Source organism: Sturnira hondurensis, unplaced genomic scaffold, assembly GCF_014824575.4.
Source record: "Sturnira hondurensis isolate 20B ecotype Veracruz unplaced genomic scaffold, ASM1482457v3 Scaffold0019186, whole genome shotgun sequence".
Lineage (NCBI taxonomy): Eukaryota > Metazoa > Chordata > Mammalia > Chiroptera > Phyllostomidae > Sturnira > Sturnira hondurensis.
This window is the reverse complement of record NW_028091817.1, coordinates 2085726-2109433: the sequence shown is the minus strand read 5'-3', so window position 1 is coordinate 2109433 and position 23708 is coordinate 2085726.

Sequence of the window (23708 nt, the reverse complement as noted above, 5' to 3'; positions counted from 1 at the left end):
CTTTCATTTGGGCATTGTTTCTTTGTCTTCCCATTGCTTATGAGACTCTTCTTGTTAGCTTCAGCTTCTTAAATTGGTCTGTTCTGACTCCCTAGGTTTATGGTGTGAACTTCTGTGGTAGAATTCCTGTGAAATTCAGTGGTGCAGTCTCCTGCAGGTATCTTGATGTTCTCTGCTTCCATCTACTCCTTTCTTTTTGTGTGTGTGATAAGCTGGAGGGGGAGGCAAAATGGTTTATGACAGCAGGAGAGTACTTTATGATATTTACAGTCACAGCTGGTGGAGAAGAAATAGAAGATCTTTAGGCTCTATAGAGTGTTAACTGTAATCTTCAACCCAATTTGCCACCTTTAGGAAAGAATAGACCAAAGATAAGTCTCTTGTTGGGAAGGGAAGGCTTGTGAGTTGTATCTAGAAAGCAGTGAGGTTGCGGGTGGTCAGATTTTGAGGTAAGGTGAGAGTAAAGAATAGTAAATAGACATAGCATGTGAGCAAGTAGAGTTAATCACTACAGTAATAGAATTCAGGAACCTGTAAAGTGGGCTAAGACCTGAGAGATGTGTTGTGAAGTATTTACAGTGGTATAGAAAGCAACAAACAAACAAACAAACAAACACACAAAAAAGGGCAAGAGAAGTGAGGAAAAAGCAATAAGTTTGGGGTTAAATGAAGAAGGACTAAAACAGGAAAAAAGAAAGGAGAGGAATAGAGTACTGAAAGATACAGCAAGAATAAAATTAAAAAGTATATACGGTTACTGAAAACAGTTTAAAAATAAAAGTTAAAAAAAAATAACTCCTTCCTTGTTGGTTTCAAACTGTCCAATCCAGTTTTTCTGGTTTCAGCGGGACCCCTCTGTGGTCTGGGTTGTAGACCCAGGCGCACACCTGCCCACCAGCCAGGCTACCAGACTGGGGTGCGGGCGCTTGCCCACCTGACAGGCTGCCTTGGTCCCACAGGATCTGGTACTGGTCCTTCCCAGTCCTGTGGCTGGGTGAGAAGCAAGTCAAGCTGCCTTCACAGGAGAATACCTCAGTCCACTTTCCAGTAAAAACTTCTCCAGAAAGCGTGCCTCTCAGCCCAGCCCAATCCCCAACCGACTGGCTAGGACAATGCTCCTCTCAAATTTCCTGGGCTGGCAGGCTGGTGGGCTGGCGACCACAGAGATCGCAACTGAACATGGCCCCTGTCCTTGCCACCCTCCCTGCACACCTAGGCAGACAGGTCTCTGCCACCCAGCCCGGCCTAGATGGTGAGGGAGGGAGCCAGCTCTTCCAGGGACCCCACAGCCGGCCCAATGCTCCACTGGGTGCTGGGCTCCCTATGAGTCCTCCGTGGCACTGGCCACAGACGGAAGCCTCTACACCCCTAACACAGCGGCAGCGGCGGGTCCGAGGCATTTTGGGCTGGCCGAGGGCAGCCGGTCCTGCCACTGCTGCTTTTGTCTTTACTCACAGTTGCTGGGCTCCCACTGAGTCCTCTGTGGCAGAAGTCTGGACGCTTCTGTCTCTGGCTGTAGACAGAAGCCTCTGGGCCCTGGAAGCTGTGGCAGCAGCAGCTCCAAGGTCTTTGCACGCTGGCCAATGGCTGTTGGTCCCGCCGCTGCTGCTTTTGACTTTACTTTGGGGTGCCTGGCTCCTGAGGGCAGCCGGCCCTGCCGCTGCCACTTTTGTCTTTATTCACAGGTGTCGGAGTCCCAATGAGTCCTCTGTGTCAGACACCCCTGTCGCTGGGCACAGGCGGAAGCCTCTGGGCCCCGACAGCTGAGGCAGCCGCGGCTCTGAGGTCTTTACGCACTGGCCAATGGCTGACCTCCCACCGCCGCTGCCACCGCTGCCGCTGCCCTTGACTTAACTCAGAGTTGCCCGGCTCCCGATGAGTTCTCCCTGGCAGACACCCCTGTCGCTGGACACAGACGGAAGGAAGCCTCTGGCCTCCAACCCGCTGAGGCTGCCATGGCTCTGAGGTCTTTACGCGCCGGCTAATGGCTGACAAACTAAAATTTTAATAGTACTGACTTTATTTATTTTTTATTGATTGAGTTTTAGAGAGAGGAAGAGAGAGAGAAATTTGAATTTGTTATTCCACTTACTTATGCATTCATTTGGCAATTCTAGTATGTGCCTTGACTGGGGTTTGAACCAGCAGCCTTGGCACTTTGGGACAATACTCTAACCAGTTTGGATAAGTGTACAATATATACCCAGCCAGGGCCATACTGGTTTTATTTTTTTACCCATATAGTTACATTTACTAACATTTTTTATTTCTTCTTATCACTTTAAATTACTGTTGAATATTCTTTTAATTTCAGTCTGATGAAATCCCTTTAGTATTTTTTATAAAGCATGCCTACTGTGACAAACTCCCTCAGCCTTTAAAAATAAAGAATTTAAGACATTCACTCAGCTTTGGAGTGAATGTCTTAAATTCTTTATTTTTAAAGAATAGCTTCACTTGATGTGTAACTCTTAGTTGACTTTTTTCTTCCAACATTTTCAGTATATCATTCCACTGGCTTCTGGTTGTGATTTCTGGTGTGAAATTGCTTTTTGATCTCACTGAGGATACTTTTCATATGATGAATTACTTCTGTCTTGCTGATTTTAAGATTTTTTTGTCTTTGTCTTTTGAAGGTTTGATTATATGTCTTGGTGTAGACGTCATTTATCTTGTTACGAATTTATCTTGTTGTGCTTCTCTGATTTGTAGATTCATATGTTCATCAAATTTGGAAAGTTCTTGGTCATTAAAAAAAATTTGTTTTCTCCCCTCTTCCAATACTCTTCTCTGGAACTCCTATAATGTATGTTTGTATGCTCGATGGTGTCCTATAGGTTCCTTAGGCTTTGTTCATTTTTTTTTCTTTTTGCTCTTCAGCATGGATAAATTTAATCATCCTATATTCAAGTTTGCTTATATCTGTTATAGAACCCATTTATTAAATTTTTCATTTCAGTTACTGTATATTTCAATTCCAGATTCATTTTTATGATTTCTATCTCTTTATTATCTTTAATCTCTTTTATGTTTACCTTTTTACTGATACACTTTTTAATATATATATATATATATATATATATATATATATATATATATTCCTTACTGATACTCTTCTTTTCATTTGTCCTTGTCTGGTTTTTTCTAGCTCAGCTATTTGAGCATATTCAAAACAGTTGATTTAAAGTCTTTGTGTAGTAAGTCTAATATTGGGAAGCTTCTGATTTCAGTAATACAAAATCTTGACTTAAATGGATAAAATGATATGGGAAATTTTCTTTTAAAGGGAAACATTTTCTCCAGAATTATTTAAGTTGATGATTAAACAATTAATCATGGAAACAGTTTTTGTTTTTACATTCTGCCTTCAGCAGCATGTTGATTTCCCTCATGTACTTAATAAGGTTGTCCACAGTTCCAAGGGTCACATGTAGAAATGTAACATAAGAGAAAAATAGGAGATGTGAAGTCTACATTTTTCTCTGTGTCTTTTTAGCTCTGTGGAAAAATGTTCTGGAAGATCTCCAATAGTATTTGTTTCAAGTCAAAACTGGATCACGTTTCAACACTAAACCTTTCAATGGTCTTGAATTCTATTTTGTAAGATACTAGTATTTCTACATTTGAATTTTTAGTACTATATTTTCAGAGTACTTTTAAGTTCACAGAAAAAATTGAGGAGAAAGTATAGAGCTTTTTCTTATATCTCCTGCCTCCGTACATGCATAGCCTCTCCCATTACCAACTTCCCCTGCCAGAGTGGGGAATTTATTAAAATTGATAAATCTCTACTGACATTATAATCTCCCAATGCCTGTAACTTACATCAGGGTTCATTCTTGGTATTGTACATTCTATGAGTTTGAACAAGTGTATATATACATATATATCTGTCATTATAGTATCATGCAGAATATTTTCTCTGCCCTAAATATTTTCTGTGTTCCACCTGTTCATTCTTCCCTCCTTCTTCTTTCTCAACCCCTGGCAACAACTAATCTTTTTACTATCTCCATAGCTTTGCCTTTTCCAGCATGTCATACACTGTGTAACCTTTTCAGACTGCCTTATTTCACTTAGTAAACCACATTTAAGATTCCTCCATATATCAACTGATTTCTTTTTAATTTATATTTTCCTAGCATCATATTAACTTTATTTTCAACCAAACCCATTTTGATTTAGCTGTGTTAAACATAGCATATTCTTTCTAAAAACAATATGAGATTCTTTTACCCAAGGGTTTAACTGACATATTCAGAAAAAGCAGAGGATGGGGGAAGATAAGGTAAATTTATGGTTTCCTGGGCAGAATGGGAATGAAGAGGGACTAGAGATGGGTAAAAGGGGCTTGTGAAGATGATGGAAGTGTTCTAAATTTGCACAACACTGTAAATTTTCTAAAAATCTTTAATCTCTGTAAATGTTAAGGCATGTAAATTACATCTCAATAAAGTTGACTTTTACAAAAAGAGCTAAAATCATTCTCATCTGTTGTGATAATTTTTAAAGTCTTCTTCCATCTCCTTTTGGATTTGGATCCTTCTATGTTCATGCATCTACCTATCCATCCATCTATCTATATTATAAATAGTTTTCTCTTTCTTTATTGCAAAAGCCAAGTTTTCTTGATCTTTTTTCTTTAGACATCTTAAATTACATTATGTCTTAATTTTATTGGCACTAGCAACAACACCTATTTTCATCTACATAGCAATTGTACAATGGCAGTGATAGTAACTAGTTGCTTCCCCATGTAAAAGATGAGATGTAGAGTACCTTGCTTATCATCCCTCAATTATTATTCCCAACATTTTCTAGTTTCAATGAATAATTCAGTAACTTTCAGATCAAAAACATGTTTTGAACATTGTAATCAATATCACATAACTTGGAAACTTGTGAAGTTTTATAATCATATTAACCCCTGTTAAAAATTGTATTACTTCACTGATTTGCTGCTCACTATCATTGTTTATATACCAGGTTTTATCTTTTGGATTTTGGTTCCAATATATTTCTCTGTAATTTTAAGCATTTGGGGTATTTAACTTAGCAAATAGTTATTGAGTAATTAATACAAGCTATTGTGATCAACTCTGGTAACAGAGTGGTAAAGATGATCCATTTTCATGATGATTACTGTATATTCAGTGTATGGGTGACATATTTGAACCTTAGCATTCTTATGAGTGAAACAACTTTAGAAAATCTAAAAGCTATTGTATACAAAGTCTGTCTGGAAAAAGTCCGGCCATCTTTAACATCATGAGAACAGTTTGTGCAACATCAGTGTAACCTGGCAATCACGGGGAGTTGACTGGAGTGTACATGCATGAATAATGACTTCACCATAATAATCAATGGGGTCAGTAGACACCACTGAGTGAGCATGTGTGCTGTGTGGCCAACACATTCAAAATGAATGAGCAAGTAGAGCAACAAATCTGCATTAAATTTTTCATTAAGCTTGAACATTCCTCCATGGAAATTATTTGGATGATTCAGAAGGCCACAGCTATGGGCAACTCATGATTGGCAGCTTCCTCACAACAGTGTGCCCACTCATGCATCATGGTTTGTGCAGAGTTTTATGGTGAAACATCAAATCACTCAAGTGACTTGGCCCTCCTAGAAGTCAAATTTGGCATCCCATGACTTCTGGCTTTCTCCAAAACTAAAATCACTTTTGAAAGGGAAGAGATTTCAGACCATGGATGAGACTCAGGAAAATATGACAGGGCAGCTGGTGATGATTAGGAAATTGTGTGAGGTCCCAAGGTGCCTACTTTGAAGGGGAGTGAGGTGTCATTGTCCTATGTACATTGTTCTTTGTATCTTCTTCAATAAATGTCTCTTTTTCATATTACATGGCTGGATACCTTCTGGAGAAATCTCATATTCTGTTACATGTCTGAGACTATGTTTCTGTTGTTTTTATACTAATTGTGGTCTGACTGTCTTAAGTTTTTTCCCCTCAAAACTCTAGACATTATTCCACTTAGTACTGTAAAGTTTTTGTGCCAAACTAATTTTTTTCTCTAGGCAATGTGTTTGGCTTTCATTGTTGATATTTTTCTTATTTTAGCTTTAAAATTGTCTAAAAAACTAAATATGAACATAACAGAATTTGGGTACTGTTAGTTTTTCCTGGGAATTAGTAAACTCTCTGACCTTAAATAAATTATCTTTATTTTTTTTCTTACTGCTCCTTTTATTATGTTGTACATTTTAGTAATTGTATGTATTCTAAAACATATAAATAATATCTGGTGGTCTGTTTTATGGTCATAATTATACTTCCAGCTGACAAACTTCAAAATTTCAATGGCTTAAGTTTTATTTACTGTTCAAGCAAAGTCTGATGTATTACCCTATATTTTCTGGGGTAATTCTTTCCAAAATAAAAAATTCAGATATCCCAGAATGCTTCCAGTCTGTGGCTTTGCTATATCAACAAGTGAGTTCCAGGGTGGCTGTTGAGGGTAAAGGAGAATACAGAGAACTACTTCTGGCTCTATAGTACTCAAGCACATAATTTCTGCTCACAGGTAGTCATTAGCCTCAGTCTGGGAGGTGTGAGAAATGTTTGATGAGCACTGTATGAAGTCACTCCCACATCCCTTTGATAAATTAGAGATAAATTGGAGATCCTCTAAAGGGCATTTGATAAGATCTCATAGATTATATCTCCATCCAGTTGCTTCTGTATCTAATGGTTTTTCTCTTTCTGATCAGATTTAGAGCAGAAGATCTATGTTGCTCCAATACGGACAGTTGAGATAAGTTCTATCATGGATCACATGAGACCCTATTGAATTTTTTAGGTCTGGATTAGAGGAGAGTAAATCATCTATGTTTATTAAATTGTTCTTCAAGTAGCTGAGAGATCCAGTAGCTTTGAGTGAGGAAGTAGCTGATTTAAATGAAAATACCAGTGTCCATGCTAATAAAGCCCTTTTACTTCATCATCATCAGGGTGGATCCTTCTCACTAACTAGACATTTTGTTCAGATAGACAGTCTGAACTAAAAAGCAGAAAGAAGTTCCCTCAGCAGGAAGTATGGCTTCCATGGCTGATGTGTTCTTTAGACCACCACTCACCACTCACTGCCTGCCTGACCATGGAACTCAGCACCACCAGCCACTGCTGTTGCCTTGAGGAATGTTATGGATGACTTGTCTAGATTTTTTCCCTTTACTTTTCAGGGAAACCTTTTCTTCATGTGTGTTGAATTGCCAGTGAGTTAAATTTTTTCTTGGTTTGGTATTCATATATGTGTGTGTGTGTGTGTGTATTCCTTTAAATTTCTGCAAATAAATAGAACTCTTCCATAGTTTCTAATTCTGATAGAAAATTTATTAATGATTATATTTATTTGCTTATTTACTAGTACTAAAATTTCTTTTTCTAGTTATAAGAGTAAAATCATTGCTGGAAATGATCCATACATTTCCAAGATGTGTAGCTTACAAAGTGAATATGAATGTAGGTGGTAAAGAAGGACTTACATGTTTTCTTTGATGTCCTACCATACTTCAATTGTATAAAAGTTTTTCTATCTTACTTGTGAGACTAAAAATAAATTTACATAGAAGAAATTTTTAAAGAATATTTCAAATCCCAACTTGATTGCAGTAGTTTTATGTCACATATATACCTATGTATTTATTCATTGATTAACTGTATACATACATTGACATATTTATCTTATTTTTTATACTTACACATATTTATTTTAAAAACTGGGATATTACTCTTTGTGTATTTTTCCATACATGTTAACAATACTTTTCATGGCAGCAAACTCTTCTCATTATTTCAGCAAGACTTTGGTTGAGGGGAATTAAATATGTGTGCTCATTGCCATTGTTTCCAAAAACCTGTCTCGTGACACTGATTCACAGTAAGGGTCTTCTTAATTTTGACTCTGTAAGTTGAGAGATTACAAATTTGGGGGGATGGGAATGGTTTATATCACTTTTGACATTTCTATTCTTCTGAGTAGCGCTGAACCCTTTTGCTGTTTGTAATTAGTCTTCATATCTTTCAAAGGAGGCTTTTCCCAAAATTCCCTATCACAGGAAATTCTGTCTGGACAGGATGTGTACATAAGTACAGCCTTCCATGTGGTCCTCTCCTATTACTGGTGACAGAAGCCAAAACAACCTACACCAGTCATCCTGAAGACTGTAGAACAGCATCAAAGACATCAGGGAAACAACATTTATACCAGCCTTGCCATGCCCCACCATGGGAATCTCCTGCTCACATACTCTTATCCATCCAGCTTTGGATCCATAGATTCAGATAATTCTCTGATGAGCTTCTGAAACATGTAGCCCTCACCACACTGGGAATAGTTTCTCTCTGGATCAATTTATGCTGTTGTTTTACTGGTTGTATAATACAGGTCACCTCAGTATTTATATACCATGTAAACATTAAAGCAATGGGGATAGTGAAAATAAACACTTCTCTTTAATGCCAAAGGTGAAATTCACTTCACAGCCAGTTAAGGAATCCAAATACAATAGACATGCTATTTTCTAAATAAATGTTTTTCTTAAAGTGAATCTTTTTCTACTTCCCTTTGGCAGCAATCAGAGTTTGTCTCCTCAAAAATGTGCCACCGATAAAAATTATTTCATTTGTGAACTAATTTTATTTCACAAATGAAATAATTAAATGAACATTTAAAAATATTTATTTAATTGAAATAATTAAATTTATTTAATGAAATAATTAAATAAATAAATAAAAATAAATAATTCTATTTCACAGATGAAATAATAAAATCTTTACAAAATAATACTAGTGAGAGACTCCATGTGTTTGTAATCATAATTTCACATCATTCTTGTGACAGTGATTTCAAGGAACTTTCTCAGGAAGTCATCTTCCCCTGAATTCTGACCTCATGTTACCTCCAAATCCTCAGGCTGCTGCCTGATGAGGACCCCCCCAGGTTTGCTTTCTTTTACTCATTTATGTGTCTGATTTTTTTACCCTTATACTCAACATACATCAAGATATGCCTGTGCCTTGTTATTGTTTTTTTAAGTAAAAAATTGTGAATCTGCTCAACAGATTGATGTTAGTAAACAAGATCCCCATAGGTTTTGTTGCCAACTAAACTCACAAAAAGGAGATAAGTGGAGTACAGCCAAGATGGAGGCATAAGTAGAAACCCTTCACTTCCTCACACAACCTAAAAGAGGATAACAACAAATCTAAAATCAATAAACAACCAGAAGAACCAGAAAATCAATCTGCACTGAGCTCTGACAACCAAGGAATTAAAGAGTCAACCAAAACAACCAGACTGGTAAGAACCCATGAGGCAGTGGACCACGCAGGCAGGAAACTGAGATTCAGAACTGACTGTGGACTACAGCAGTTGCTGCAGTGGGAGAAACTCCCAGTCTCACATGAGAATTCATTTAAAGTGCTCTAGAGCAGAGCCAGTGAGCTGCATTGTTCCTTCTCTGGCCCCTCCCCCAGAAGCAGCACTGCAGTGCAGCAAGGAGGGTTGCCCTGCCCTGGTGAATACCAAATACCCCACCCCCTTACAACTTAACAGGTGCCCTGAGACACAGAAATAAGGCCCAGATGAAAGAACAGAGCAAAGCTTCAGAAAGAGCTAAGCAATGAATAGATAGCCAACTTCTCTAATGGAGAATTTAAAACCCTGGTAATCAAAATGCTCACAGAACTGATTGAGATTGGTCCCAAAAATAAAAGAACAAATGAAAGACACCCTAAATGAAATAAAGCAAAATATTTAGGGAACCAACAGTGACAGGAAGAAAACCAGGACTCAAAGCAATGATTTGGAACAAAAGAAAGAAAAAACATCCAACTGAAACAGAATGAAGAACCAAAAATTCAAAAAAGTGGAGAGACTTATGAACCTCTAGGACAGTCTGAAACATTTCAATATCTGAATTAAAGGGGTACCAGAAATGGAAGAACAACAGCAAGAAATTGAAAACTTATTTCAACAAATAATATATATTTTTTCTAGTCTAGTGGAGGAAATAGACTTTCAGAAAGTCCAGGAAGCCCAGATAGTCCCAAAGAAGAACACACCAAGGCACATCATCATTAAGTTACCAAAGATTAAAGACAAGGAGAGAATCTTAAAAGCAGCAAGAAGAAAGAAGAGAGTTACCTACAAAGGAGTGCCTATAAGGCTATCAGCTGATAGCCTATAGGCTATCAGAGCTCAGTGCAGATTTATTTTCTGGTACTTCTGGTTGTTTATTGATTTTAGATTGGTTGTTATCCCCCTTTAGGTTGTGTGAGGAACTGAAGGGTTTCTACTTATGCCTCCATCTTGGCTGTACTCCACTTATCTCCTTTCTTTTCTCAAAAGAAACCTTACAGGTAAGAAGGGGCTATAAAAAAGTATTTGAAGTCATGAAAGGCAAAGCTTTATCCAGCAAAGCTTTCATTTAGAATTGAAGGGCAGACAAACTGCTTTCCAGATAAGGTCAAGTTAAAAGAGTTCATCGTCACTAAGCCATTATTACATAAAATGTTAAAGGGGCTTGTATAAGAAAAAGAAGATAAAAATTATGAACAGTAAAATGACAACAAACTCACAATTGTCAACAAATGAACCTAAAAGAAAAGTAAAACAATGAAAACAAAAACTAAGCAAACAACTAGAACAGGAACAGAATCAGAGAAATGGACATCACATGGAGAGATTTCAGTGTGGAGGGGGAAGAGAAGAATAGAAGAAAGGTACAGGGAAGAAGAAGCATAATTGGTAGGCATGAAATAGATGGGGAGAGGTCAAAAATGGTATAGAAAATAGAGAATTAAAAAAACTTATATGCACAACCCATGGACACAAACTAAAAGAGGGAATGCTGGAGGTTGGGGGAGAACAGGGCAGAGTGGGGCTAAAGGGGGAGCTATTGGAAAAACTGTAATAGCATAATCAATAAAATATACTTTTAATAAGTCATAAAGAGGAGAATTTTAAAGACTGTGAAATAATGGTGTAGATTTTTACACTCTTAATTCTATTTATTCATACATTTTATATTTCACTCACCATTCTGAGTACATAGGCTCTTATGTTATACTAATGGTACCTCAGCTCACATTATAGCTCATATCCAGTTAGGGAAATTATAGATACCGTACCTAGTGACAAATCAATACCTAAGAATGTCTCTCATTTAGGACTTGCTTCATATCTCTGTCTCTGTGTGATTTGATCTCTTTCTGTCAGCCATTGATCTTTGAGGTGAAGAAATAAGAAGCTTTATGACTGATCTTGCATAGATTGGATTTAATTTAAAAATAGGTTTTTTGAAACCATTGAGACTCTGTTTTGGCTGTTTGTCCTTCCAGGTTTTCCCACCTTGGACCTTTTGGTCCTGTGTGGGACTCTTGGCCCTCACTGAGCTCTACCCCACAGACAGATGGGTTCTGGTTCCTTCTACTTGTACTAAGGATCCTACTAAGAAGTAGAATCCTTTCTACTTCTTCCATGCTCAGATTTTACAAACTTTTCTCCTTTAATGGGTCCTCCTTTTCCCACCCTGGTGCTACTCTTATTTGTTCTTTCTCTTTTGACACCACCACATCCTCTTTTCCCTGGATCTAATATGGAGAGTTTATCATTATCAAATGTATTTCTTACCCATATACAGGATGACACAATGTAAATTCAGATGGAAAACAACATAATTTTTCTCTGTTACCCACAATAATACCCATACTGTACAGATCTGAATGACAGCTGGTATGTAAATGCTAAAAGACTGGTAGCCACCCTCTCCATCTCTTTCCAGTTCGAGAGGGGCTACATGGAAGTAGTTGTGTAGAAAACAATCAAAAGAAGAATAATGAGGAAAAAAATAGAGCAGAGGAGAAGCACTTTAAAGGCCTCTCCCTGCCATGGCTGATGTTGCTCAGTGGATCGAACACCAGACTGAACCAAAGGATTCGGTTCAATTCCCAGTCAGGGCACATGCCTGGGTTGTGGGTCATGTCCCCAATAGGTTGCGTGCCAGAGGCAACCACACATTGATGTTTCTCTTCCTCTCTTTCTCCCTCCATTCCCCTCTCTCTAAAATGAAATAAAATCTTTAAAGGCTCCTCTATTGCATTTTGTAAGCAGGATGTATCATACATCTCTTGTGTACAGATCGATTTTGACTCAACATTCAGAAAATTGTAGCAGCTACTTTTACTCAGACAAAACAAGACCTTGCTGTTTGGATTACAACTAGAACAAACCAAAAATTAAAGGAAATAAGTGTCCCTGATTGAAAATCAATCAGACATATCATTGTCTACCATGTGCAAAGCACTGTGCCATAGATTAAAGACATATTAAAAACTGTTAAAAGACCTATTATCTCCCTTTAGGATATGGATGCTCAATTCAGATATTTATGGAGCAAAGCACTGTATAAGGAGTGCCCAATCTCTCAGTGTTTCTGGGCCACACTGGAAGAAGAAGAGTTGTCTGGGGCCATACATTAAATACACAAACACTAATGAAAACTGATAAGCACAAAAAAGTTTTAAGTAAATCTGAGATTTTGTGTCGGGCCTCTTTCATAGCCATCCTGGGTCACATGAAGCCTTCAGGTCATGGGTCGGACAGCCCTGCTAGACATTCAATCCTATGATTATGATTACCTAATAGTTGGGATTTGTAGAACTATAAAGGTAAGGCCTGCTTGCTGAAATAATAGAAGCAGCTTGAGGAAAATAGTTAAATCTTTTATAAGAAAAAGTAAGTTAAAAATGGATATTGGAGATAGCTGAGATAAGTGAGGATCACTGAGGAAGAAAACCAGGCCCTGTGTTCCAGGAAGGTAGTGAGCAGGGGTCAGGTCTGGAGATCAGGTTATACACACACAAGAGCCTCCACCTGGTGATGCCAAAGGGTGCCTGGCATTAAATGGCTTCACAGATTTCAGATGGCATGAACTGGTTTTCTAACAGCTAATAAATGGGGTACAAATGATAAGTTTCATTTCTGGCTAGATCATAAAGAGATAAAATCATAAAGAACTTGGGATTAGATGAGCTCACAGTATTGACAGTAAATCAGACAAAGAGATTGTCAGGTACAAAGTCTTGGGCATTATTAAATCTTAGTTCTCTATTAACTTGACTATGTTATCAGAGGATCTGAAAATATGCAGCTCATGCCAGAAGGAGCTGGCCAATAAAGTCATATGATAGGCAAGGAGGCAGACAGCATGTCTGTAACTCACATTTAAAATCTCACAGAAATACAAAGAATTGTAAGAAATTACTATGAAGAGCTATATGCCAAGATATTTGAAAACCTAGGTGAAATGGACACATTTCTAGAAAAATATGAAAACTCAATGAAAAAGTAGAAAGCTTGAACAGACCAATAACAGCCAATGAAATTGAAGCAGTAATCAAAAAGCTTCTGACACACAAAAGCCCTGGACCAGACAGTTTCACAGGAGAATTCTACAAAGCATTTAAGGAACAGCTAACCCATGTCCTACACAGACTATTCCAACAAATCCAAGAGGACGGAAGACTCCAAACTCTTTTTGTGAAGCCAGGATCATCCTAGTCCCCAAACCAGATAAAGACACAACAAAGTAAGAAAACTTCAGGCCAATATTGCTGATGGACATAGGTGCTAAAATCCTCAACAAAATATGGCAAACTTCATCCAGCAATACATTAAAAAGATCATACACCATGATTGAGTGGGAGTTATTCCAGGGATGCAGGGATGGTACAATATTTGCAAATCCATAAACATAATACACCACATAAACAAACAAAAACAAAAATCGCATGATCATATCAATAGATGTTAAAAAGCATTAGATAATGTATAGCAGCCATTTATGATAAAAACACTTAGCAAAATGAGAATAGAGGGAGCATTACTCAATGTAATAAAGGCCATATATGAGAGACCTACAGACAACATCATACTCAGTGGGCAAAAACTTAGAGCTTTCCCACTAAGATCAAGAACAAGACAAGAATGCCCGCTTTTACTACTCTTATTCAACATGGTATTGGAAGTCCTAGCCACAGGAATCAGACAAGAAAAAATAAATAAAAGGCATCCAAATTGGAAAGAAGGAAGCAAAACTGCCATTGTTTGCAGATGACATGATAGTGTACATAGTAAATCCTGTAGACTCCACCATAAAACTACTCAATCTAATAAGTGAATTTGGCAAAAAAGTGGGATACAAAGTCAATATCCAGAAATCAAAGGCATTTTTGTATACCAACAATGAATCAGTAGAAGCAGAAATCAAGAAAAAAACCCATTTGATACAGCAAAAACGAAAATAAAATATCTGGGAATAAATCTAACCAAGGAGGTAAAAGACCTGTATACAGAAAACTACATAACACTGAATAAAGAAATCAAGGAAGACACAAATAAATGGAAACATATACCGTGTTCATGGATTGGAAGAATTAACATCATCAAAATGTCCATACTACCCAAAGCAATTTACAGATTCAATGCAATACCTATTAAAGTACCAATGGCATATTTCACAGATATAAAACTAACACTTCAAAAATTTATATGGAACTATAAGCAACCCTGAATAGCTGCAGCAATTTTGAGAAAAAGAACAAAGTAGGAGGGATTACAATACCTAATATCAAACTGCATTACAAGGGCGCTATAATCAAATAGCCCAGTACTGGCATAGAAACAGACACATAGATCAATGGAACAGAATAGAGAGCCCAGAAATAAACACAAGTCTCATTGGTCGATTAATATTTAATAAAGGGGGAAATGACATAAAATGGAGTAAAAATAGCCTCTTCAACAAATGGTGTTGGGAGAACTGGACAGGTACATGCAAAAAAATGAAACTCGAGCACCAACTTACATCATACACCAAAATTAATTCAAGGTTGATAAAAGACTTAAATATAAGCCATGACACCATTAAAGTCCTAGAGGAGAACATAGGCAGGAAAATCTCAGATATTCCATGTAGCAGTATTTTCACTTATATGTCCCCTAGAGAAGGGGACATAAAGGAAAGAATAAGTAAATGGGACCTCATCAAAATAAAAAGCTTTGCGTGGCTAAAGAAAACAGCATTAAAATGAAAGGAGAACCAAATCTATGGGAAAACATATTTGCCAATGATACCTCAGACAAGGGTTTGATCTCCAAAATATGTAAAGAATTCACTTGACTCCACTCTAGGAACACAAGTAACCCAATTAAAAAATGGGCAAAGGACTTAAACAGACATTTCTCCAAGGAGGACATACAGAGGATCCAGAGACATATGAAAAGATGCTCAGTGTCACTAGCCATCAGAGAGATGCCAATTAAAACCACAATGGGATACCACTTCACACTGTTTAGAATGAGCATCATGAACAAAACAACAAACAACAAGTGTTGGAGATGATGTGGAGAAAAGGGAACTGTAGTGCTCTGTTGATGGGATTGCAGACTGGAACAGCCACTGTGGAAAACAGCATGGAATTTTCTCAGAAAACTAAAAGTGGAACTGCCTTTTGACTGGGCAATTCCACTGCTAGGATTATATCCTAAGAATGATGGAATACCAATCCAAAAGAGCCCATGCACTCCAATGTTCATAGCAGCACAATTTACAATAGTCAAGTGCTGGAAGCAACCTAAGTGCCCATCAGTAAACGAACAGATCAAAAAACTATGGTGCACTTACACAGTGGAAGTCTATGCAGCATAAAGAAAGAAGAAGCTCTTACCCTTTGTGACAGCAGTGATGGAACTGGAGAGCTTGATGCTAAGTGAAAAAAACCAGGTGGTGAAAGACAAATACCATATGATCTCACCTTTAACTGGAACCTAATCAACAAAACAAATAAGCAAGCAAAATACAACCAAAGACATTGAAATGAAGAACAAACTGATGGGTAACCAGAGGAGAGAGGGGAGGGGACAATGGGGTGAAAAGGGTGAAGGGTTTACAGGAACAAGTATAAAAAACACCAGGACAAAAATGAGGAAGGGCTGTAAAGAGGGGAGAGAGGTGGGGATGGCTGGAGTGGTGGGGAGAGGTGGGGGAAAAGGCAGAAGGCTGTACTTGAACAATATTAAAATTCAAAAGTATTTATTTAAAAAATCTCAGATGCTGTAGTCACCTATGGGCAAAAGACAGAATTGATAGAAACAATTGTAGCACAACAAATCCTGGAAAAACATAGGGGGCAGATGGGGAAACTTTACTGCTTATATAGTCAAAATACAAATGAGCAAATTTTTCAGCTTTAGGTGTCCTATTTTATAATGGAAGAAAGGTGCTTTAGTGAAAAGATGGTTTATCGAGTGAGAGAATGATGGTAGGGGAGAAAGAGTTTAATAACAATGAGCTTTTCACAAATATGTGTCTGTAAGATGATAAGTACAGGAAAATAAAAAGGAAGAGAAGGAAACTTCCTAGAAATCATTTCCCATGTAAGGGGAGAGAGAGAGGGAGAGGGAGAGGGAGAGGGAGAGGGAGAAGGGGAGAGAGAGAAAGAGAGAGAGAGAGAGAGAGAGAGAAACTGTGACTTCTCTGAGGACCTGTTGAGTATTTGAGTATTATGGACAGTGTGAAATGCTTGTTGTTCAAGGTGATCATGCTTAATTGTGCACTGAACAGTACAGGTCCAGGGAATGTATAGAAATGATATTGAGCAAGGCAATACAAGTTGTTGTGCATTCTGTGCCATGAACTTTCCTCATGAGACAAGCAAACAACAAAATCATAACAGATTTCTTATCAAAGAATCAATAGCATCATGCTAATTTGAGAAAATACAAAAACAGCCTTTTCCTCATTTTTTAAGTGAAAAAAGTCACTCTGCTATTATTCTCCTTTATATTGTTGGTTTATTGATTTTCCTTCACAGCTGACAAGCTCACAGAAGTTATTTCTCATAATAGCTGGAGATTATACACATAAGCTTTTAAAATATTAATTTAGTTACTAAAGCTGCATTCAAAGAACTTTGTTTTCTTCTTTGAAGACCTTCTGAATTATGTAGTCTAATAAAATTGTCTACTTTTTTCTTCTTCAAACTAATGGTAAACTTAAAAAAAAGATTCGTTCATTTTCTCTTATTACTTTCTAGAGCGAAATGTCTTTTGTGATTTGGTCAAGCAAGCTCCTTTACCTATACAATAAGGCTTTTCTCTAAAGAAACAGAAATAATAAAAATAATTTTTAAAGTGTTACATGCAAGACATTGAAATGAGATGTTTAAAAGGAGAAAGAGAAAGAATCTGGGATACAGGGGACACAATTCCTCCCAGGACCATTTGCATCATAAAATATAATTCATCAGTCATTATATCTGCTTAGCTCTCCAACTGATGGACACATTGCAAGAACCATGGATGTTGCTATTCACAGTGCATAATGAGCAAATCTCTGAGGCTCACTGCCAGTCATGGGTTAGTCAGAGAGTTGAGAATCCCCCAGACTCAGACACCTAAACAACACTTTGCAAAAAAAATAAAATAAAACAAAACAAACAAAAAACACTCTCTCTTTTATTCTCAGTTTTATCTAAATTTAGGGAAATTTTTAATAGCTCTCTAGTCCTCATATAGAAAATATCTTAAACAAGAGTGCAGATACTCCTTTCTATACAGTAAAAAGCGTAGAATAGTAGGGTTTGAATGAGAGAAATAATACTTGAAGAATTTTAAAGATTAGGCTCAAAGTCTAACTGGCTTGAAAAAATAAAATCCTCAAAAGATTAGCTTCAGCTACTAGTTCATTCCCAACATGTGAGTTTGTCTGAATTGACTACTTCTCTCTGTTTCCTTACCATATGGTTTATTATATAGATTCTTAGTGACTTATACTGCAGGTTATCATAGACTCTGAGTGGAAGGTTAGGAGAAAACGGCCCTCTGACACCTTACACATAGACTTTCTTCGGGCTTCAGGGGTGCATATTCTACTCCTGGTCCTGGAACAACCACGAGCAAGGAGGAGCACATTTAAAAAAAATTCATTTTATTTCTTTTGTAGAAAAATTGTTTATATTTGTTAAAGAAAAAATCTGAAGTGGATAAAAAATGTGTCCCCAAGCTACTCTAAAATTAAAAAAAAAAAGATTTACTTGATCTTTCAAAGGAATTTTGTAGACATTTGAAAGTTTTGCAAACTATCTTCAGAGTATTGCTCTATATACACATGTATACTAGCCTGTAACACACATATACATACACACACTGTATGTACCTAGTTGAACTAAATGGTCAATTTGGTTAAAAAATACATTATTTCAAACAGTAACTTGACTCATTTTGTATTTTGACTGATTAATGAAAATTCATTTGAGAAAAGTAAGACCTATTTATGCCCTGTTACTAAAAGTTATAGTGCTTCCATAGTCTGAGATTTTTTTTTCTCTCCAAAGTGCTTTTGAAAGTTTTTTAAGGTCAATGGAGTTTTTGAAATTCTGGGTCCCATTTGTAGTAGCTGATCCTTTAAAAGAAAATTATTTCATCTTCTCGGCATTTAAATCTTATTTATTTAAGGCATTTACCAACAGGACCCTCCCAAACAGTTTCTATGTAGAGATAACTGCTCCAAATGCCCTAGATTTATTTTTGCCATCATGCAAAGGAAAACATAAAAGAGACAAGTGAGCCTTCAGGGCTTTGGGACATTTATTGATCTCACTAAGCCTTGCAGGGGGATGATCTTAAAATCAGAAGTCATCCTTGCAAGGGGTACACTTTGTCAGGGCCAGGTGCTTTTGAATGTGTAAATTAATCCTGCATCACCACGTGGATGATTGATGTTTTTACTCTGAAAGCAGTGGGGCCCTTGTGAAATTTCTAAGGGCCAACAATATCAGGACAATGATAAGCTTGGGGCTATTGATCTTGCTGTGAATTGGGTTCGTGTTGCAATATGTGCCACGTCAAAATGTAAAAATACTGTGTATTATTTTAGAAAAACCAGCAAGATTCTTCTCCCTTTAGGCAACAAAACCTCAACAGGCTATGAGTGGAAATACTTCAGCGGTGAACTTTATTCTTCTGTGAATGTTCCATGTGTCTTCAGCATACACACCAGAGCACTAAGCATCTTAGATGGCAGTGCATTTGATCAGTCTTCATTTTTGTAGAGAGACCAAATTAGTTTCTATATCAATCAAGATTTTCTGTGCTAAAGAAAAAATCCAAATCAAGTTTGTTTAAGCAAATAGGAGAACTGATTGGGTGGGTGAAACAGAAGTGCAGAGGTACACTGGGCTTCAGGAAGGGCTGGAACCCAGCATCAGCTGTTGTAGAACACCATCCCTCTGCCCTGCCTTGGCCAAGCCACAGCCTCAGCCAGCTCTCATAGCGTGGTCACGAAGATGAATACAGGCAGCTTTGGCTAATGTGATGACAATTTACGTGATAGCAATGCTTTTCTAGGGAAAGAGAGCCCACTTTCCCTAGTACTTCCAGCAAGGGTTTCCTTATTGAGTGTCTCAGTTTAGGCCTATGTCACCCCTTGGGCAGGAGGCCAGGGTTGAGGGGAGAGAAGACAGCTGAGGAGAATGTGTATGGCATGTGATGCATTTGAATCTCATGACAGAATATTTCCCCAAATGGATGCCTTTCAGGAAAGAAGAAAAAAATACCCTAAAACAAAGCTGCTCATTGGTGCAGGAAACTTTGCACCATTTTCAGGTTTTTAATGAAACAGTTACAAAATTTGAGTATGTATATTAGTTCACTGCTTTGTACAAAATAAATTTGTCTAGGCCACGTTTTCTGACATAGTCTAACATAATTCAAAGTAACTTTCCCTGATGCATTTTAAAATATGTGTATATATATTTTACTTCAAAACACTTGGATAAAAACTACAAGTGTCTCTCAAATTAATTCTAAGTAAAAGGAAATAAAATTAGAAATGATGAGATGCTCAGAAAATAATAATAAATGCTACTTTTCCCATATATGGTAATATGACCAAAGATTTAGTCAGAGAAAAATCCATTGCATTGTAATTTTATTAAAATGGAACAAAAGTAAATATACTCATTACAAATAGATTGATGAAGTAAAGAAAAATAGAAAAATAGAAATTAATGAATTAGAAAAATTCACAGTGTAATAGAATTAATAAATTCAAGAAGTGATACTTTGAAAAAACATGAAAAGGAGACAAACATTTTTCATACTTAATCAAAGAACTACATATGTAATAAGAAATATACATATACACACATATATAAAAAGAGATGTTTAGTTTAAGAATTTTAAGAAATCTAAAAGAAATATATTTATATGTACTATAAAGTGAAAATTGTATTTGAAATAGGTGCTTTTCAGGTAAGTGACCAATACTGATTCAAAAATGAAAAACCACCCTAGATTAAAAGGCTATGACAACTTATTCCACTTCTGCCACAGAAATATCTCCAAAAAGAGTTCTGGGCTCAGAACAACATATGGGTGAAACCCTTACAATCAGGAATAAGCCCCATGCTGTATAAATTGTTTTATTTGATATAAAATATAATATGCTTCTTATTTACCATTAGATAATTTCAAAAATGTGAGAAAGGTACAGCAAAAAAGATAAGTACATACATATTACAAAATTGTAAACATCCTGAAAAGGTATAATCAAATAATATCTCACAGTATTTCTAAAGAATATGACTTCAAGTCCAAAATGGGCTTTTTCGAGTAATACAACAATGGTTCAATATTTTAAAAAATTCCAATATAATCAATCACATCGACAGATAAAGAGATAATGAAGGAGACTTTATACAAATTATAAAAACATTTTGGTAAATATGTCATTACTAAAAGCACTGTGATGTATCTTCAATATAAGGAAGACATTTTCTCCAAACCTTTTTTTACTTCTAGTGCTCTTCACAAGTCCAAAGCAAATTCTTGGGTTTATCTGATCAAAATTTAAGCTGTTTATATCCTTTGCCCCAACATTTTTACTCTTAAGAATTTATCTTTAGATAGACTTATATACATTAATGAGGAAACATACACAAAATGTTTTTTATTTTTTAATATATTTTATTGATTTTGCTATTCCAGTTGTCCCATTTCCCCCTAGTTATTCCCCTCTGCCTTACACACCCTCTCCCACCTTCATTCTGTAACAGGGTACAGCCAAGGGGGACCCCAAATAAAGATTTGTAATGATGTCCAGAACTCAGGATATCCAGAAAATATTAGAAAAAATTATATATATAGGATGTCCTCCCCCCCTCCCAGGTGTAAGCTGGGGGAAGGGACACATGGAGCAGGGCCATTGAGAGTTGTTTTGAATAGCAACAGCTTTGCAGCTAACCTCTGGAATGGTCATTTAACATATCTATAACTTTTAACTGATTTCATGGGTATGTTAAGTAGCTGTGGTCATGCTTTGAGCCAGGGAGATGGGAATGACTTCAACCCATGATGTAACTGGGAGGCAACTCCCTCTGGTTACAGTGCCTGCATGAGAGAAAAAAGGAGGACCAGGACCATGTGGCTTTGGGACTTTCTATTGCCATGTGGCTTAGGAAGCAGGAGAGATCTTGCTGGGAAGGAAAGGGGTAAAAGGATTCTTGTTGGTGGGCGATGAGAAAGTGCCACATGGTTTTGGATTAACTGGAGATCAAGGTTGCAACACAGCTGATGGTACAAGACCTGAGGGGCTGTCTGATTCATGGGCTTCTACTTCTTTTCCTGAGATATGGTACCCCAGACTGGGCAGAGGGAGAAGGAAGGACTGTGCATGTTTGAGGGTATTCTAAAGGACTTTAGTATTTTAATGAAGACATTAAGTCATTATTCTAAGTTTATATAACTCTTTGAATAAATAATTCCTTTCCTTTTCACCAATCTGCCACTGAGGGATGTCTTTCCCTGGTGGCGGGCAAGGCAAACCTAGTACAGGGCAGGGGGGAGGGCCTAGAACAGAAAGGGGGGTCCATTCTGTAATAGTATGTCATTCACAGCCCCCTCCCCAGCAGTCTGTTTTGTAACAATTCCCCCACCTTAGTTTATGTCCATGGGTCATAGATATAAGTTCTTTGTCTTCTCCATTTCCTATACTATTCTTAACCTTCCTCTGTCTATTTTGTGCCTACCATTTGTGCTTCTTGTCCACTATACCTTTTCCCCCATTCCCCTATCCTCTTCCCCACTGATAACCCTCCATGCAATCTACATTTCTGTGATTCTGTTTTGTTCTAGTTGTTTGCTTAGTTCATTTTTTTTAAGGTTTGGTTGTTGATAGCTGTGTTTTGTTCTCATTTTATAATTCATATTTTTCATCTTCCTCTTTTCCTTAGATAAATCCTTTTCACATTTCATATAATAAGGGCTTGGTGATAATGAACTCCTTTAACTTGACCTTATCTGGAAAGCATTTTAAGTGCTCTCTCATTTTAAATGATAGTTTTGCTGGATAGAGTAATCTTGGATGTAGGTCTTTGCTTTACATCTCTTTGAATACTTATTGCCAGTTACTTCTTGCCTGCAAGGTTTCTTTTGAGAAATTAGCTTATAGTCTTATGGGAACTCCTTTGTAGGTAAATGTCTCTTTTCTCTTGCTGCTTTTAAGATTCTCTCCTTATCTTTAATCTTGGGTGATGAAATTATGATGTGTCTTGGTGTGTTCCTTCTTGGGTCTAACCTTTTTGGGATTCTGAGCTTCCTGGACTTCCTGGAAGTCTATTTCCTTCACCAGATTAGGGAAATTTTCTTTCCTTATTTGTTGAAATAAGTTTTCAATTTCTTGCTATTGTTCTTCTCCTTCTGGTACCCCTATGATTCAGGTGTTGGGATGTTTCAGGTTGCCTGGGAGATTCCTAAGCCTCTTCTCATTTTTTTTTTTTTGAATTCCTGTTTCTTCATTCTGTTCTGGTTGAATGTTTACTTATTCCTTCTGGTCCAAACTGTTGATTTGAGTTCTAGTTTCCTTCCCATCACTATTGGTTTTCTGTACATTTTCCTTTATTTCACTTTTCATAGCCTTCACTTGTTCCTCTATTTTGTAACCATAATCAACCATTTTTGTGAGCATCCTGATTACCAGTATTTTGAACTGTGCATCTGATAGGTTGGCTACCTCTTCATTGCTTAGTTGTATTTCTTCTGGAGCTTTTATTTGTTCTTTCTTTTGGGCTATATTTTTTGTCTTGATGCACCTGTTAAATAGTTAAAAGGCAGAGTCTTGGGTATTCACCAGGGGCTGTATGTGGGGGAGGGTCCAAGAGGTGAACAATGCTGCTTGTTCAGCTCTCTGCTGGTTTTCAGTCACTTCCCCAGCTACCCACAAGCAAATTGGGTCCTTCTGGTGCTGATTCCTGGGTCACTGGGTTTGTGTACATTCTAGGACCTTGTGGGTCTCTCCAATGGACTCTCCTATGAAACAATGGGAGTTTCTGAAAAACCCCCATAGGTTCTTTCAGTCAGAGCTTTTGAGGTTTTACTTACCTGCACTGAAACTCTGAGTCTTGCTGCCCAGGTGTTCCTCCAGGTTTATCCACAGACAAATATGGGACTGCCTGCTCTGCCAGCTGTGCCTCACCTGATCCAGCAGCCACCACCTTGCTGAGAGTCCTCTCTGCCTTTCTGTCCATCTCTGCCCCTCCTACTGGTCTGGATGGAAAAAAAAACCACATACAACATGTTTGGAACAGCAAGGAATTGTACATAAACATTGTGCCTTTT